This window comes from Carassius gibelio, chromosome A10, assembly GCF_023724105.1.
Source record: "Carassius gibelio isolate Cgi1373 ecotype wild population from Czech Republic chromosome A10, carGib1.2-hapl.c, whole genome shotgun sequence".
NCBI classification, from domain to species: Eukaryota; Metazoa; Chordata; class Actinopteri; order Cypriniformes; family Cyprinidae; genus Carassius; species Carassius gibelio.
This window is the reverse complement of record NC_068380.1, coordinates 2,721,655-2,740,787: the sequence shown is the minus strand read 5'-3', so window position 1 is coordinate 2,740,787 and position 19,133 is coordinate 2,721,655. Positions and strand designations below refer to the sequence as shown.

At 34.8% G+C, this 19,133-nt stretch overlaps 1 protein-coding gene across 5 annotated transcripts in view; it reads right to left on the bottom strand.

The window, feature by feature from the left end:
• Positions 1 to 19,133, bottom strand: part of LOC128020821 (cAMP-specific 3',5'-cyclic phosphodiesterase 4D) — a 167,703-nt gene that overhangs the window by 61,050 nt on the left and 87,520 nt on the right. The window lies entirely within an intron of this gene.

Below are 19,133 nucleotides of genomic sequence, written 5' to 3'. Positions count from 1 at the left end.
TAGCATAAATGGTGTGGCATGCAGTAACAAAGAAAAATAGTATAGAGTCTAGCTGTAATAGTAATAAGATTGCGGCAGCATTCATAACTGAACTGTCAAGACCTTTTAAATTCCATTTCAGTTCAGTTCATTTGAACTGAAGTAGGGGTGTGCAATATCACAAATTTTCATCATGGACAATTAAAATGTCTCCACAATGTACTTTTGAAGAAATATCATAGTATCGTGCTGCAGCGCACATTCAAACTCTCATGTTTTCCCAGATCTGTATTTCTTTCTTACTTGTGCTGAACACAGACGAAGATATTTTGAAGGTTGTGGGTAACCAAATGGTTGCTGGTCCTCACTGACTTTGATAGTAGGAAAAAAAGCTATGGGAGTCACTGGGGACCAGCAACTGTTTGGTTTCCCACATTCTTCAAAATAACTTGAAAGAAACTCATTCAGGTTTAAAACATCTTGAGACTGACTAAACTATGAAAATTTTTCATTTTTGGGTGAACTATTCCTTTAATGTTAATAAAACAAACAAACAAACAAACAAAAAAACAGAAAAAAATACTGCTCTTGACTGAAGAACTATAATACAGTTGTTTTAATAAGAATCAATGTCTAATTTATACAGTGAAGTGTATAGTGTTTCCTTTATATCTGTTCATTCAACTTCTTGTATACTACTGCTAAATACACCTACTGTACCTGAGAAATAAAGCACTGTTGGTTTTATTTGCATATTATGTCTATTTGTAATGTGTATATTTGTTCTTATTTTTTATAATAAAGATAAAATAATGAAGATTTTTTATCTTTGCCCACTTTAGCTAAAATATTTGCCATTCTTTTTTATTAAATATTTTGTTACTTTGTAAGGCTTTATTTTTAAAATAAGGAAATCTAATTGGCTGTGCTGCTCAGAAAACTGGCAAAATAGTAAAACCAGCATGACAAAGAATCGTGAATCATGGTTTGATATATACCCACACCTGAACTGAAGCAACAAATGTGAAACAGAAATTGCATTTAGAATCTGAATGTAAAAAAAGTCAAAAAAGTTTTTAGAAAGCAAACTTAAAAATCAAAGTTTAGATGGATAAAAACGAATGGTTTTCTGTATCTCCAATAATGATGATGATGATGATGATGCTCACCTCAGAAAGCTCCACTTAAAATGATAAAACCACTGTTTGTTGGCGTTTAAAAGACGATTTAGTCATCATCAACATCTCTTTCATGAATGTTTACTTCAGCTGAGATTCGTTACATAAGCTCCGTTCACCTCAGCGTGGCATTATTTTACACGCAGCAGAGGCTCAGTGTTTACTTAATAAAACCTCTGTTTTGCTCAGCACTTGGCGTAAATGTCACTTTGTGTTTTCTGCAGTCAAGCGAGGGCCTGATGCCCAGAGTCACTTCAGATCAATGTGAACACACAAACTGCAAAGAACCGCCGGAGAGCTGCAGAGACGGCATCTTATCAACATACATGCAGTGCTTTCCTTCATCTCTCATGCAAACTCAACTTCAGAAACAGAGCCGCAGGGCTCATACCTGCTTATGGTAAGCATCTTTAAAACTGTAGCTTGAAGTCAATAAACTAGTCAGGTTAGCTTTAAGGAAAGGTGGTTAGCTACACTACAACTACTACTACAAGCTTTTTTTAAAAAAAATTTTAATGGAGCAAATAAGTATTTTTACAGTCAGTAAAAATATTTTATAATTTTATTAAAAACCTTTGTACCTTTATAATATTTATTATTATTATTATTATTATTATTATTACCCAGCAAAATTTTACTACTATATTATTATTTATAATTAGAAACATGATATATTATTATTAGATTAGATTAGAATAGATTAGAAAAATGTTAAAAAGTAATTTGAGTAAGTTGTCTGAACAAAGCAATCTGCTGAAACAAATCAGACTTGTCCAATTTCTATTTCAGTGCATGCCTAATTTGGATAAATATTTTTCTAAGTGCACAGGAAATACTTGACGAATTGCTCAAATGTGCATTTTTAAGGAACTGCATATGACCCCGGGTAAAGCTTGTAATAGACACTATCCACGTCTCCTGTTCTTCCTCATAGCCTAAAGAACAGTCCCCCCCCCCCTGGGTGAAGGACTGCAGATAAAAAAAGAACATATTTCCTCCTGAAGGACCTCGTGGCTCTATCTGCTGCTGTAATGCGTCTACAATCTACAGCCCTCAGTCGGTCCTCTGCCTATCACCCATCCTCTGCCTGCAGGAACATGGACTGATAACACACACACCCATCAGCTAAACTACTCACATTTCCTCTCTGCCTTTCTAAGGGAGGGATGTCAGCTCTCATACAGCGCTTCATCCAATCTAAACTACCGAGCTAGATTTTTCCCTTTTGCTCCCCACAGCTGCATGTATTTGATCAAAAATTCAGTAAAAACTGCAATAACTACGGTCTATGTGAATATATTTTAAAATGTTATTTAAATGCAATTTATTGCTGTGATGCAGTGTTGAATTTGAGCATCATTACTCCAGTCTTCAGTGTCACATGACCTTCATTCTTATATACTGATTTGCAGCTCGAAAAAACATTTCTTATTATTATCATCACTGCTGAAAACAGTTGTGCCGCTTCATATTTTTGTGGAAACTGTGAGGTATGTACACACCTAGCAAAATCAAGACATTTAATGAACACAGAAAGATGTGGTTTATAAACTCAAACCTTCACACATTTCAACCAGCTTCTTTCTGAGCCACTGTAATGTGAATCTTCTTCACCAGTGGCACAAAAGGCAAAATAACCTATTTTATTTTATTTTATTTGTATATAATTTAGTTAGCAACCTGAATTGAATGGGATAAAATAAAAAAATACAATACGATCCAAAACTTGGCCATTTCTGGCAACATGCAAAAAAATACAACACAACTCATTTAGATTGATTCACAAACGAATGAATCAAATTCAAACTGATTCAAATGAACAAATATTATTTTTAATGATTCAAATTCAAACTGATTCACATTAATACATTAGTTTTTTAATTAATCAAATTCAAATAGATGCATACTAATGAATCAATTATTTTAATGAATCAAACTAAAATTTAATTACTTTTTTTTAAATCTAACAAATCACAAGCTGAAAACATACTAATTTACTAGCTTAGCAATATGCCAATGTGCTTTAAAATGTTAAACTATTTATTGTGATAAATAACATTTCTTTTTTCATCAGCAGCCTTGCTGCAAGAACAGAATTCTGGGAAATGCCACAACTGCACGTACTGTAGCTCATATTCACTTCTTATCTCCGTTGACAAACTATCAGCTTGATCTTGTATGCTTTTAAAAATAGCATTGGTTAGGAGTTATGCAAGTCGGACAGGCTGGAAAGGCCAGTAGTGTGTGTGTTTGTTTGTGTTTGTGTTAGTGTAGTGCAGCAAGGGGTTGTCACTGGCTGTTCTGGGATGCCCGGCTGGCTAAAACGGGAAATGTCAAGCGCAGCCGGGGCAGGTATATGCTACAGCGGTGTGCAAGGTCACATCCCGACCCCTGCTGAGCAAACTCAACAGCACTTTGAGTCTATGACAAATTGACTACCGGCCTGTACATGCATCTGAATGCCACCCGGCGTGGATTACTTTTAACATTACTGTGTCTCTGCAGACGGAGCTCTTTATTCAATGCATCACTCTGCAGGGCCGTGCAGAGACCTTTGGAGGGGCAGGTGCTTAAAGTATAAAAGGTGCACATGGAACATGGCTTTTAATAGGTCTGTGCTCCTTGCTGATACAGTATGTGTATCGAAATAAATGCTTATGTATTGATACAGCAACAAATGCCGCAATGCAATTTTGAAAAAGAAACAGAACAGAAAAGACCATTTTTAAAAAGACCAAGTTTAAAAGTTGAAGAATTATTTCTTTGCACCTTTTAAAATTACTCTGGAATTAGAACCTGAATTATTATTATTATATTAAGGCTGTCAGACGAGTTTACAGGGTATGGTGTTTTTGCTGTTGAAAACATTACTGTTGTCTTATTTAAAATAGAATTCTATTCTAATCATGTCCTGAATTTAATCATTTTTTGAATGATAATGATAAAAACAGGATTGATAATTAGGAGGATGAGAAAATTGTTGTGATAAAGCTGTGATAATTACTTTAATGCACTCTACGTTTTTTTAAATAAATACTGTAATAATAATAATAGTTCAAAGTTTGAATAGTCAGATATTTATGCTAATCAGATAACATAAACAATATTGAATTTTAATAAAATTTAAATTCGCCCCCCGCACTTTATTCAGGAAATTGTTTGCATAGGTTTCTACATTTAACTCTAGATTTAAATTCAAAGAGACAGTGATGATAGCCTTTGCATTACCTGACATTATCCAAAGTATCCAAAATGAGAAGATGTGAATATCAGAAGTGCTGAACACTCTCATGCAGTGTATGATTCATTCATACAGGAAGCCAGAGGGCACTCTTGTGCAGAAAGTGCAAAACAGACTCATAGAAGTAATAACTTATGATGTGCAGGAAATCACTAATATGGACAAAAGCATCTGGCTATATCTGTAGCTGAGCTGAATAAAAAGCAGAAACGTTTTTACTGATGAAACGTGAATACAATAAACACACGATTGCAAAAATATATAGTTTAAAAAGATAAAGTAAAAATATATAGTGTTTTTCCAAGTTATCTCTAGGTAATAAATAATCTATTTGAATAATGCAGTACTGACATATCATTTAGTTTAGAATCTATAAAATCAATTTCCTGCCTTATGGTTATGGGTGTTCATAGTAGCTTTTATAAACCAATTATAAAATTGTCATTAGGAAAATACTGAACAAAAATATAGCCCCTTGCAGATAACGTTACTTCCACAGGATACCCACAGAAATATAAACAACATCTGTGCATGCTCTCTTCATGTCGTTTTTTGTAAAATAATTTATACAAGTAAACAAGCGCACCTCTCCGCTGAGAACTCCACTTAATGGCTGGCGCGGACGTTATTGAAGGTATCTGGTAATTGCTAATTACCTAATTACTAGGGATGCACGATATTGGATTTTGGCCGATATTCGATATGCCGATATTTTCAAAATAATTTTGGCCGATGCCGATACCGATATCGATATATATACAAATATATACTGATATATTTAAACTTTAATTTTACTGAAGAGAAATCCATGTATCTCTTCTGTACTGATTCTACCATAAATGTATTATTTTACAAATGTAGACTGACATTCACATCTGAAAAACAGGTCAATTATTTCACTTGGAGAATATCGGTTTGGCTCATCGGCAGAAATATTCATATCGGCCGATACCGATAATGGTCATTTTAAGCTTTTATCGGCCGATACCGATATTGTGCCGATATTATCGTGCATCCCTACTAATTACTATAAGTGTCTGAACGTGAGGAATCATCTCAGATTAGATCATCAGGTGAAACGTCATCATGTGAATCATTTTATTTATGGCTACATTTTTATTCATTAATTTTACTAATAGTTAGATTGGACAGTCCTTCATAAAAGTGTTTTATTACCAAAAAAACGAAAATAGCCTTGTGCTCAAGCACCCGTCGCACACCCCTCTGCACATGCTGACTGTACAAGAACGGGAGGATTCTTGGAAAAGCAGTCGGAAGGCTATATCTCTGCCATCAACTCCTGCTGACATGCCTTTCACAGCATTCAGTTTCATTCTTCTCATTAACGCATGTCAGACTGGAAGACGTAATCTGAGGCGATACCCAAAACTTCTGCAAACATGATACAAGACATTGTTTTACACAAAGGGATGAAGAGACCATGCATATTATATATATACTGTAGCCGGGGTTCACAAACTTTTGTCAGTCGAACCCTTAAAATAATTACCCCTGAAATTTAAAGTTAATCTTTGAATAATATAACGACAGATTAACATGCTCAAGTAAACAACTAAAATCTCTAGTCTGAGTAAGTGTTTTAGTTTTATTGTTTTATTTGATTGTTTTGTTTCAAAATTACATATTAAATCTAAAAGAAAATGTGTATGTACTTTATGTGTGTGTGTGTGTATGTATGTATATATATATATATATATATATATATATATATATATATATATATATATATATATATATATATATATATATATATATATATATATATATATATATTAAGGCTGTCAGGTGATAAAATTTTTTTATCTAATTAATTACATGATGTTGCAATTAATTAATTGCAAATTAAATTTGGCTGTGAAAATACCCCCAGAAGATCATTCAAAGGCATTCTAATGTTAAATGTGAAAAATATCAAGTAGATATTTAAAAAAGTTGCTTTTTAAAGAAATATTTTCTTTGATTCAACATAAAATGTATTATCCAAACGCTTAGGCTACAACAGCATAACATTAAAAAAGATAATTTGAGAAACATCTCAGTACTTTTTCTTCATATAATGAAAGTCACTGGTAACCAGATCAGATTAGTTACCAACATTCTTCTTTTTCTTCTGGTTACCAATATTCTTTATCATGTTATATTGGGAAGTGGTGGCCTAATGGTTAGAGAGTCGGACCCCCAATCGAAAGGTTGTGAGTTCTAGTCTCAGGCCGGACAGAATTGTGGGTGGGGTTAGTGCATGTACAGTTCTCTCTCCACCTTCAATACCATGACTTAGTTGCCCTTGAGCAAGGCATTGAACCCCCAACTGCTCCCCGGGCGCCGCAGCATAAATGGCTGCCCACTGCTCCGGGTGTGTGTTCACAGTGTGTGTGTGTGTGTGTTCACTGCTCTGTGTGTGTGCACTTTGGATGGGTTAAATGCAGAGCACAAATTCTGAGTATGGGTCACCATACTTGGCTGAATGTCACGTCACTTTCACTTTTGTCACTTTCACTTTTTTATGCTCAATAAAATAACGTAAGTTATAGAGGGTTGAAACGACAAAGAAACAGCAAGTGACACATTGAATCAAATGTGAAATAAGTAGAAAGATTGAAACAGTATTTTCTTAAAAATGTTCTCTAATAAAAATTATCATACACTTGTAGGCCTACATACTTATTTAAAATAAACCCTTTTATCTGATTACTGTGATTTAATAAGATTGCTATTTAATTTCTAACCCCATTTGCTTATTTTATTACTACATTTGATTTATTTACTTTTTAATTTTTCATCAACACATGAACCCCATTTGGGAAACCCTGATATATAATGTAGTATTTACAGTGCTTTTGGCATGAGAGAGGAATAAGGAATGTGTCAGGAAAGGCCTTCAGCACCAGGAGGAATGGATGATCCGTAGAGATGAATGCTTTCATTACCCAGCCTCACAACAGATGGAGCTATTACAGATACATTGTGAATTACTGCAAGCGAAGTCCATCGCCATCTGTCAAAAGAGAAATCGGAAAGCAGGTCCAACTGGACGGGATGTTCCTCAATATTTCTTTGCGAATTAGGGTGCTAGGCATGTCTGTGAATAAAGCACGTTCCTCTGACTGAAGTAAATGATCAGACAGAATATAGAATTAAAACTACAACAATACAAACTACTTGTTAGAAATCAGTCAGTCATTCATTATCAGGGAGAGTTTTAACGCAAAACTTTTAAAAACCACACAAATGTGAAGTGTCTTAACACAGTCTTCCAACTATAGTAGAAAAAACTACAGTAGATACTGCAGTCAAACAGTAACACTGACAGTATGAACACACATTTGTGTCTCAGTGGAAGAGACTGAACCGAAAGACGCTTTACTTCATCTCAGAGAGAGACTTGCAGACTACAGACTGTTATTTTCAGACTGTTTTGTGTTTCATCTAATGTGTCTATAATATACAGCCCTGCTCTAATTAAAGCTTCTCATCAAAGGCCCTCACTGAGAGGAAACGACCACCTTGAGAAGCACAGCTGGAGAGTCTTAAAGAGACAGTAGCACACCAGTAATTCAAAAACAAAGACTAGTGCAAAATACTAATTTAGTACTCATTGACAGATTAATTAGTATTTGTAATATACAGTTGTATATTACAAAAAAAAGGGTTTAGAAACTATTTTCACTCCAAAATTACAATTATAAATAAACAAATAACACATTGAATTAAACATGAAATTTGAAAAAAGAAAATTTGCTTTTTTTATTTATTGTTTACAGTTTGTTTATAAAATATCTCTTAAATATATTTTAATATTTTAAGTTGATTAATATGCATGGTACTAAAATTTATTCCATCTGATTATCACTTAATATTGTCAGATTATTCAAATAAATCATTTAATAAAATCCATATACACTATAATGAGTATGTGTGTGTGTGTATAAATTCATACATTCAAATTTTTAATATGTATAAAAGTGTGTGTGTGTGTGTGTGTGTGTGCGTGTGTGTGTGTGTGTATGAGTAAATGCTTACATAGTTATATTATTATTCATTTGGTATCATTAAAGAAAATATTTATAAATATTTATGCATAAATAAAAAAACATCTATATTTCATTAAATATAAATATCTAAATTATATATTTTATTAATTATTAAGTATTAAATTAAATGATAAATTAAATTAAATATCAATCATTGAAAAACCCATAGATGGCTGCTGCTTAGCTATTCTTATGTTCTCATATTAATAATGCATGTAGAAAAACATGCATTATTAAAATCAATTTTTGGTGACAGATTATATGGGTCTCAGATGGTCTAAAATTTTAGCAGCTCTAAAGTCATTAAGTAATTTAACAATTAGCACTATGCATTACTGCATTAACACCTTGCATGACATTCATGCTAGTACATTGTGAGTTGTTGTACAAAAAAATAAGTCATGACACCGGATCACGTCTTCTTTTTGAACTCCATAACAAAATCAACTGTACACTAGTAACACGAACCTGCGACCTCCTGCACGCAGTCACAGGCCATGACACGAATGTCTAATGTGTGTGGGGAACTCAAAGCGCCACAGGGGCACGTGCTGCACCGTTTGACGTCAGCAGTGCAGGTCTGTGTGCCAGTGCAGCGGGTGACATTTATGCATGATGATCACTTCACTGTGACTCATTAGCATGCGGCGTGCAGCGCCACGCTGACGGACAGCCCACTTCTGCTGGCACCTAGCACTGGCAGTTTGGAGCCGTGAACTCTGGAGAGACCTTCCAGCAATTAAGATGTCAAATAATGCTGCCCTCCACCTCCAGAATCGCTCAGCTGCTGCTCAGGAGCCCGTCATGCTGGAAGCTTTGCATTTTGGTGGCCTTTCTGAGTGAGAACGTCTATGCAAATCTCACTCGTTCAGCCTGCAGCATGCAACTGGCAGTTTTCTGATCTCAGGTCAAGGCTGTCAGAGGGTTTCACCCCATGATTAGGGCCAGGATAGAAATGTACAAAACTGTTTTCTGCTGTAACGGTCATCATTCATAAATTTGCACACAGCCTGCATGCTTAACTTCAAGTTGACATGAAAACAAAATGAAGTTTAAGTTCATAATACATCTGTTCTTTCTATTCATAATTCATATTCGCATTTTAAATATGTTACATTATGGAATTAAATTTAGTATATAATAACAAACTGTACAGTATATAATAATAAAGTTGTCAAAATCAAAATAATAAAGTTGCTAATGCAGAGTTATTATCTTTAACTAAAGCTAAAACTATCAAAAACATTTTAATAACTGAAATAAAGTTTAATTAAAAATATATTAGATTAAAAAATAAATAAAAATCAGAAACGCATATTAAAATTAGAACTGAAAATAGGTTTAAGTTTGGATTATTATTGTTAACAAAAACTAAAACTTTTAAAACCATTTTTTAATAACTGAAATAATAAAATAAAAAATATTAGATGAAAAACTTAATGAAAATTAGAAATGAAAAAGTAAAAATCAAAATAGGGTTTAGTCAGGGTTAGCTAAAACTGAAAACGATTAAGAACCTTCTTGTTGAATGAAAAAGGCTGAAATGAAAAGAAATACAAATATTAGATGGAAAAAAATTGAAATGAAAACTAGCTTAAATAATATATAGTTGAAATAACAGTTGTTTAAATAAACAAACTTACTAAACTTGAACTCATAATATAAAATGAATGCTAATTCAAAGTATCGAAAAAAAATAGAATATTGCATTAATATTACTGTGCTACTGTCATTTAATATTAACAATTTATTTAATTATTTTAAAACTAAAAGAAGTGTTCTCAGCTCTGTTTAGCAGATTTAAACCCATTTACAGCCATTCTGCAAAATTCACCCAAAATGAATCATTGCTGAAAATGATAAATATAAAATGTAATTGTGCATACTTGGTGTGGGCCTACTCATATTCAGAGCTGTCTTTAGAAACCCGGAAAAAAGTTCTCAAACAAGAACGCACATGTACTTCTGTCAATCTGAGAGCATTTGAAGAGAAAATCACAAACACATACAAACAGACAAAAAAAAAAAAAAAGAGTTATTTTAGCAAATGGTAGTGTGCTTTCAGTGCCACGTGTCAAGAGCCTTGAGTCTATTATCTTGAGTAACAAAAAGAGAGACTTCCTCTCAGGGTATGAGCTGTTTAATGACACATCTGGTTCAGCGGTGCTCTGCACGAAGAAGACGAAAGCAAACGAAACCCTTCTCTGACTCACCATTTACAACAGACCTGCAGGCCAACACCTGCACAACTCCACCGCAAAAACACATGTCAGAGGAAACATCCAAACATGGTCAGAAATCAAGACAAGAGCAGTTAAAGATGGTTTAAACTCATGTAGAAATCAAAACGGACATTATTTATTACTGCAAATAAGTACATGATATTTCATCTAAATGAACGGTAGTAACCTGCTCTTTCTCTGAAACTCTCTGTTGTTTTCTGTGGATGTCACAAAACATTCAAAATTCTTAATCAGCTCCAATCTTTAGCATATACAGTAAAAACATACATTAAGGTCTTGCTCTATGCTGGTACATAGTAACAGCCACTTCTCACCATAGTTTTTTTGTTAAATCTTGCAAATGCATGACATCATGGAAGTGAAACTGGTTTAAAGTGACAATTTACTTTTACCAACATGAAAAAATAAATTGACTATTACCAAATGTTACAATGATGTGCAAACAAAAAAACTGCATAAAGGTGCTCCCCATCATGTTGAGATCACATGACCAGTCAAATGCTGTAAGGAGTGATGTAGGCCCATTTTAATACAGCAAGACTCTGCTCCGACTAACATCCCACAATGCAGTGCCATTAAAGAGGTGTAACGACAGGTGGAGTGGAGAAAACCCCTACAGTTTAACCGGCTCTAAAGCAGCACTCTGTCAGCATCATCAATCATTCATGCTGATCGCAGAACTGCATCATTTACTGCAAAGGAAATGGAAAAGCATGTACTTGCTCATTTACAACCCACTGTGCACTTAAGAGGAAAATACCTGCAAATGACTGGTGTGATAAACACAAAAAGATATGAGATGCACTCTTGCATTACAGGCTGTGTGCTTTTTAATTGCTTCCTTAAATTTACACTTAAAGTTCAATCAGAAAAAAAAATCCTTCTCTTTTTTAAATTACTGACAAAGACAGGAAAATGCCCCACAAATTCAAGACTATGGGGCAAAAAATACCCCTGCACAAACTAAAATCCATTACAGCTGCCGTGACTGAAGTGAAATATGAAAATGAATGAAAAGTGTCAATTTGCTGCATAATATTTACTGTAGGTCTGCTCATGTTGCATCCGATTATTTTAACATGTTTCGTTTTGTTTGGTCTGTGTAGCCAGAATATGAAATGCTATTTCTCCAAATGGTTTTAGATGCATTCTATTCCATACTCATTATTACAAGACAACAATGATTTTTGTCATAATATTGCGGCACTGCCCTGTAATGAGCTCCTGGTTTTAGTCATAATTCATATTCTTTATGTTTATGGCTAAGTAATTACATTATGCAATTGTTGTGTAAATGCATGTCTGCCACCTTTGAACAGACTGTGTGTGTAATTAAAGATACATGCCATGTCAGATGCTGCTGCTGTTCCACGTTTGCAGTGTATAAAGATGGATCTTGTTGATGTTGGTAAAATGTCTTTGGTAACAGTCTATAGTATTCGAACTGTTTGAATGAATACATTTAAGTAAAATCACGGCCACTTCTCTGATCTCACGTAGATCTCACTTCAGGATTGCGGGTCTTGAATTCAGCATCTTTTGAAATCACACTGGCACTATGGTGCTTTTCCACTGCATGGTACATCACCGCTCGCTTTTGGAGGGGTTTTCACTGTTTTCACTTTCAGTAGAATCAGTTTTTCAGAAGGTCGCTCAGCTCTTTGAGGTGGCACAGCTATAAGGACATCGCTATAATCCCACTCACTTTAAATCGTTACAAAACTGCAGTGAAAACTTAAACCATCCCGGGCCATGCTGAGCCGTAACCATGCAGTGGAAAAGCTCCATTAGTTTGTGTTGTTAAGGAGATTTTGCATGCCATTTTCTCTCCCAGAACCAATTTTTCAAGCCCTACTGTAAAGGAACATTGCCTTTTCTTGAGTTTATTTTAGATCTGTGAGGTTGAAGATGCTGAACACAGTCATTCCTTCATGGGTATCCCACTTGTGTTTATTTATGAACATCTTCACCACTTGCTGTGGGTGGGGCCGCTGTGGTTTGGTCAGATTCATGGGAAAACGCAGCGTGCCATTTTCTTCAAAAACACCACTTTCCCACACACACAAATCTCTGAAATATTGCAGGCCCTATGAGAACCTTCCCCAGAAAAGGGACTGTTTTAGCAAAAAGAGCAGACAGCCAGAGAAATATGGGAACAAGTGGTGGCTTGACGGATATGATCATTAATGTTAACAGGCTCTGATAAAATTAGGTCACAGTACTCAAGAAATGACTCATTTTGTCACATTAACAAAATACTAATAAAGCTGAAAACAGTCAAAATGTGCATATAATGAATTCTCAGGAAGCTGAAGAAAAACCTTTTTCAGCAATCTATTCCTTAAGTGCAGTCACACCAAAACAAGCAAAAAGCCTTACTACTAAAAAGAAATACTATTATATAATAGTAAAATGTTCACAGAAAAAAAAAAATTATATATATATATATATATATATATATATATATATGCATACAAACATTTACAATACTATAACATTCATTATATATATTACAAAGTATACAGTGCTCATAATGATGCCCATCTGATGCAATATAAAATATCAAATTAATTATGATAATTTCATTAACTTTACAGTAATGTTGTTCTTGTTAAGGGACAACTGAGGCCAATAAACGTCTTCAGTTGATGAAACATCAGCCAAAAAATATTTTTCCACAATGTGAACATTGTGAACATGGTATTTGACTTCTGACGTGTGATATATTGAACAGATTTATGGCCGTATTTTTGTTATGGTCAGATTAAATATGCCATCTACTCTGGCTATGATCTATTCCTTCCTCTTTCTGAAATGGCAGCCAAAGGCTTTGTTTAAAGATCAATAATCTGTCTCGCAGAACTCGACTTATGCTGACAGGTTGAAAATGTCTGATATGTCTCACTTTAGCAGTAACCCCAGATAAACCCCATCCTGTGGCATTTGATTCTGTTTGAGCCGCACTGATCTGACAAATTACATAAGAGGCAAACCGTAACCCATTTACCATTCATAAATTATTTCAGAGACGGCGCACAGATTATTTAGCAGATGCTAATAGGGGTTTGTGTCCAAAAAACACAAAAGGATGGCAAAAATATTAACACTTAATAGTCTATAGTAAAGTAATGGTAAAAAGACAGGTCAAAAATATACATGTGCATTAGATTTTTCAGTGTAACACAGATCTGACCTGCCAATGCCTGTTATGTCACTAATAATTGTTAAATTAATATTAGAAAAAAAGTGGAGGGGGGTTGCATCCCTGTTTATCATCATAAAGACCCATGTGTTATAATATGCAACTTTTGCATAATATGCAAACATTTTACAAATAATATAAATTTACAAAAGATTGAAAACTAAACAGCGACAACTGTATGAACACTAAAAATAAACGTAACTGTAAATGTGCACAATTTCTAGTCTCAAATTTATTACATTTATTATAGAGATTAAGATTAAAGATTTTAAAAAGCTACATTCAAAAAGTTTTGATGCACTCGGTTTGAGCAGAATTTACTACAGAAAACTATGAAAAAGAATACAAATGTAATGTTTTAGAGGAAACTAATGCTGGAAATAGATTTGCAACATTAATAAAAGTAAAAACAACAAAGTTTAAACTGTATGCACCATTAACAAAATAAAATGAACTTTTAAAAACTATTAACATTTTTCTGACCAAACAAACATTCCTTCCATTTATAAGCAGAAAAGCGAATCCATTAATCCCAATCACTCTACATACTGTAGTATCGAGCTCCAAACTGTTGTCAGTGATTTCTGGTCTAAAACAGGTTGAAACAGGAGCACCAGGAGGTTTTATCATCAGTAGTGACAGCATGTGTCTTCACCAGTGTTACTTACCTAAAACAGAAAAGAGAGGAGAAACATATGTAAATGATGTGGACTAAAAAGTCTGAATATTCAGACCGTAAAACTCACACACATAGCAGATGACTGACTCAAGAGGACAACAACACACACTATCACTCTCCTCGGGTTCTGTCTATCCCTCTCTCCAGACCCCTTCACACAGCTCTATTTATAGTGTTACTTGCAGTCTTGTACGTAATTAGCAATACACACACACACACACACACACACACACACACACACAAACACACACAGCATCAGCATTAGTATCTGGGGCTTGGTCACTTTATTTTATATTCCTTAATATCTAATGTGAGGTCACCCATGTAAATGAATTAGGGAAACAATGACAGAATGGTGAAAAACCCATACAAAGTAACTGACAATGAAAAACACACACTTGTGCTATATAATGACAAAACATTTTTAGGGTTTTTAAACTATTTATGACAACGATTTTAACTTTATTCAGCATTTCAATTTGCTGATAACATATATGGACATTACCAGCTTTACAAAAATTTACCAAAATTGCTATTTTTACTGTATCTTTGATCAAGTAATTGCAGTCACGGTGAGCATTAGAGAACTTGGGTCCTGTTAAATCAGACTTGCACGTGATAATATACATGGTGTTTGGTCTTTCATTTATCTCCAGTCTGATTTTAACTATTAAAGAGATATTTGTGCACCTGTATGTGGGTTTTGAGTGCGTTTGTGCTGTTTACATCAGGGACTAAAATAAAGCAGACAGCGCGCAAATGAATCAATTCCCCATTTGCTGTCCTTTTAGTACTGCCTGTCCACTTCCTCTCCCACAGAACATTGTGAGGAAAGCAGTACAGACTCATCTCTTAAATAATGTATCAGAGCTCTAAAAGCTCCTTTTTTGAGGGCTGAAATCTACCCTGAACTTAAAAAACACCCTCCAGTGAAGCTCCTGCTTCAGATCATCAGCATCTAGATCCTACAGGTTAAAGATGCACTGTAAAACAATGATTTCAGAGATTGGAGTACATTTTACAAGAAAATACTACTTTACTCTCTAAAAAATCTAGGGTCATTTTTTTAACCCAAATGCTGGGTTGAATCTTTTGCGTAATTTTTGGGGGTTGTTTTTTCAGTGTTTGGGCTGTTTTTTGTAAAGCCTATAAATGATAATTAAAGGAAAATAAAGGAAGTTAACATGCAGACCAGTGGTTGTGTGGGTTATTTTAGAAAAGTTTAGAGGATTTAAGTTAATCTGTAAATATTATTTAATGAAGTAAAAACCCATTATGCTGGGTTAAATAAACAACCTAATTTGCTGGGTAAAATTAACCCAAGATGGGTTCTGTCCTATATTTACCCAGCCCTTGTGTTAATAACAACCCAAATTGGGTTGTTTTTAACCCAGTGTTTTTTAGAGTGTAGGAAAACTACACAATTTCACATTTAAGTCAATGTGTTACTTTGCAAGTATTTTTGAAATTCTAAGTGAAAACTGGGTCACATTTTAGCTTGGGTACCAATTCTTTCTATTAACTAACTTTTAACTAAGTCAATAAACTGTTAATTTGCTACTAGTGGTTAAGTTTAGATATGGGCAGAATTAAATGATCTAAAATATGCCCTTGCAGAATAAGGCTTAATATGTGCTTTATAAATGATAATATGCTAGTAATTGTTAATAATAGCTTAATAATAGTGACAAGTGGTCCCTATACTAAAATCCTATACCAGTTTTTTTCAGTGTATATGCATATACAAATCATAAATATGGAGATTAAATATAGGACAGAGGTGATGCCTTAAAAAATGTTCAGAATGTGATATGGGATTTTAATGAAATCCAGCTTCCTAGGTGAACTATGGGCCGGTCATGCGTAAATCCCCAAATATTAATGCTTGAAATGAAAAGCCTCTTTGTCTTTCACCTTAACGTTTCTTATGTAAGCTTCATTTGTGATTTGTGTTACATAAGGCAAGGTAATCGCCTGCATCTTTTGTTTGAGGATATGGATAAAAATCGAATTAAACATCCATGTGGATCTCTGATTTTCACCGCTTTCCAAGAATGACACGGATGTTTCTGTGAAATCTCAGATTCATGTGAGTAATTATCATAATATTCTAATGAGGATCTATTTCACTGTTCAGAGTTCATGTTCGGCTCACTTTTCATAAGATAAAACCAACTTCTGTCAAATCTGCGATTATAAAACACACAAAGTATAGTAAAGAATGTCAAAGCAAGTCATTACACCCTCTCCAAAAGAAAAAAAAAACAAGAAGCTGGCTCTTCATCGGAATCACTGGGCTGATGTCAATAGTCTGGATTGTGCTCATATTCCCTAACCCATTCCACATCATTACCGAACATAATATTCTTAACGCTAAATTAGTCAGTTCCGCACACAGTTCAGTTTGCGTACTGCTCTCGCTTTCAACCCAATAACTGATTTAAGCGTAATGAGCATGTGGGGCTAAGAATAAAACTGTCCAAAATCTGCTGCCAAGAAGAAAAAATCCTGTGCGTTCAAAAGTCTGAGATAAATACAGAGCGATCAACATTGAGTTGTTATCTGGTTCTTGTTGAATTCTAAACTCTACTATATAAACTTCTCAAAATAATGGTTTAAAGAGTGGTGGAGAGGTTCATGTTTACACATGAGCACCGCTGACTTGATGAGCGAAGCATCTTGTGTTCTGTGAACAAAAGGGACGCCACTGTGTCATGCATGTCCTCTCGATTAAACACACATGGCACCATCAAGATCAATCCTGTGGATTCACCTCATCTTTAATTAATGTCTAGCTCATCAGTCCTGGACCAGCATCCAGTGGGTATAAAACAGAACCCCCCCCACCCCCCCCACACACACACACACACTTAAAATAATGACAATTTGTTGCTTTGCCGCCTGAAATGAAGACAAGGCACTGAACTCCAGAATAAAGCTGTGGACAAGCACATGTCAGGAGATGGATAGTAGGGATGGGTGATACCACATTTTGTCCATGCGATATGATAATATTGTTACAATTTTAACGATACCGATACAGCTCATAATTGTATGTGATTTTTCAAAATAATCTTAATTTAATATATATATATATATATATATATATATATATATATATATATATATATATATATATATATATATATAAATTTGCAGTTACCATGGCTACAAGAACAATGATTTGTGGTGTTATTTTTAAAACCATGGGTAATTTTAAGGGAACCTAAAAAAAAAAAAAAAAACTTTCACAGGAATGTGCCTGAAAGTGATAAACGGGCCTCATTTTTATCTAAATGTTTTATAATTTATTTTAATATATATTAAAATTATATAAGGTGTGCAATGTAGCTGACACCTAAATGAACACATTGCAAGTCTTTCTCCTCAAATGCTTCAAATTTGTGTTTGAGCCCATGTGAGCCCTTTACCTAGGCATAGATGTCCATCCATCAATTATGAACATTCAGCCGCAACATGAGGTGCGAGCAGTTGCGAGCGCGGATGGCAGAATGGTGCAGGTTTTTTTTTTTTTTTGAGCAACTGGGATGGTGCCCCTTCTGGGTTTGGTGCCCTACGCAGACTGCTTATTCTGCGTATAGGGAGCAGCAGTACTGCTGCCTTCTTTCGCACAAGTCGTGACCGTGCATGCCGTGTTTTGATGGTGAATGGCACATTGCACTGCGTGCAGCCGCAGACCAATCGGTGTTAAAGTCATACCACCGCGTCCGCGAGACCTTTTCTTTTTATATCATACACACACCGTCCCGATTGGCCCCGCACACACTGCTTAAAACATATAGATACTGCAGCATTGATGTGCACATCCCTAATGGATACAAAAAATAAAAATAAATTCAAAGGCTTTATCAATGCCTAAAAGCACAGTAAAGTCTATTATTAAGAAGTGGAAGGTATTTGCTACAACACAGACCCTCCCTGGATCAAGATGTCAATCCAAACTGAATGAAAGAGTCAGGAGGAAACTGGTCAGAGAGGTGACCAAGAGGCCAACAACAACTCTGAAGCAGCTGCAGGAAGTTATGACAAGAGTGATCATTGTGAGCAAATTCTCCATAAATCTGGCTTTTATGGGAGGGTTGCAAGAAAAAATCCACTATGTATGTTAAAATCACAATTATTTTTGTGATCAAAGCTACATTTTCACTGTCATTACTCTAGTCTTCAGTGTTTTTTTTTTCACTTGAGCCCTAGTAACCTACTATCAACACATTAGCAATCAACCAGAACATCATACTAATCCACTAACAACCATTCCAAACACTACATGGAAATCATATCAATGGTCTGAACTTGTGTTAATAAATGGGTGTTTTAGCAACAGAGTGACTGAAAGCGTCTCAAGCGAGTGCTACTCCTGAAGGTGAGGACATGATTGCACCTAACAGCTGCTCTGTGTGCGTGTGCGTGCTTGCATACGTGAGTGTCTGTCACACCCGAATAGTAAACCCAACAGCATTTCCTTGAGAATACATCACTTGTCACTTTACACAAACATTCACACTCCAAGGAATTCCTTCCTATTTAAACACTAAGTC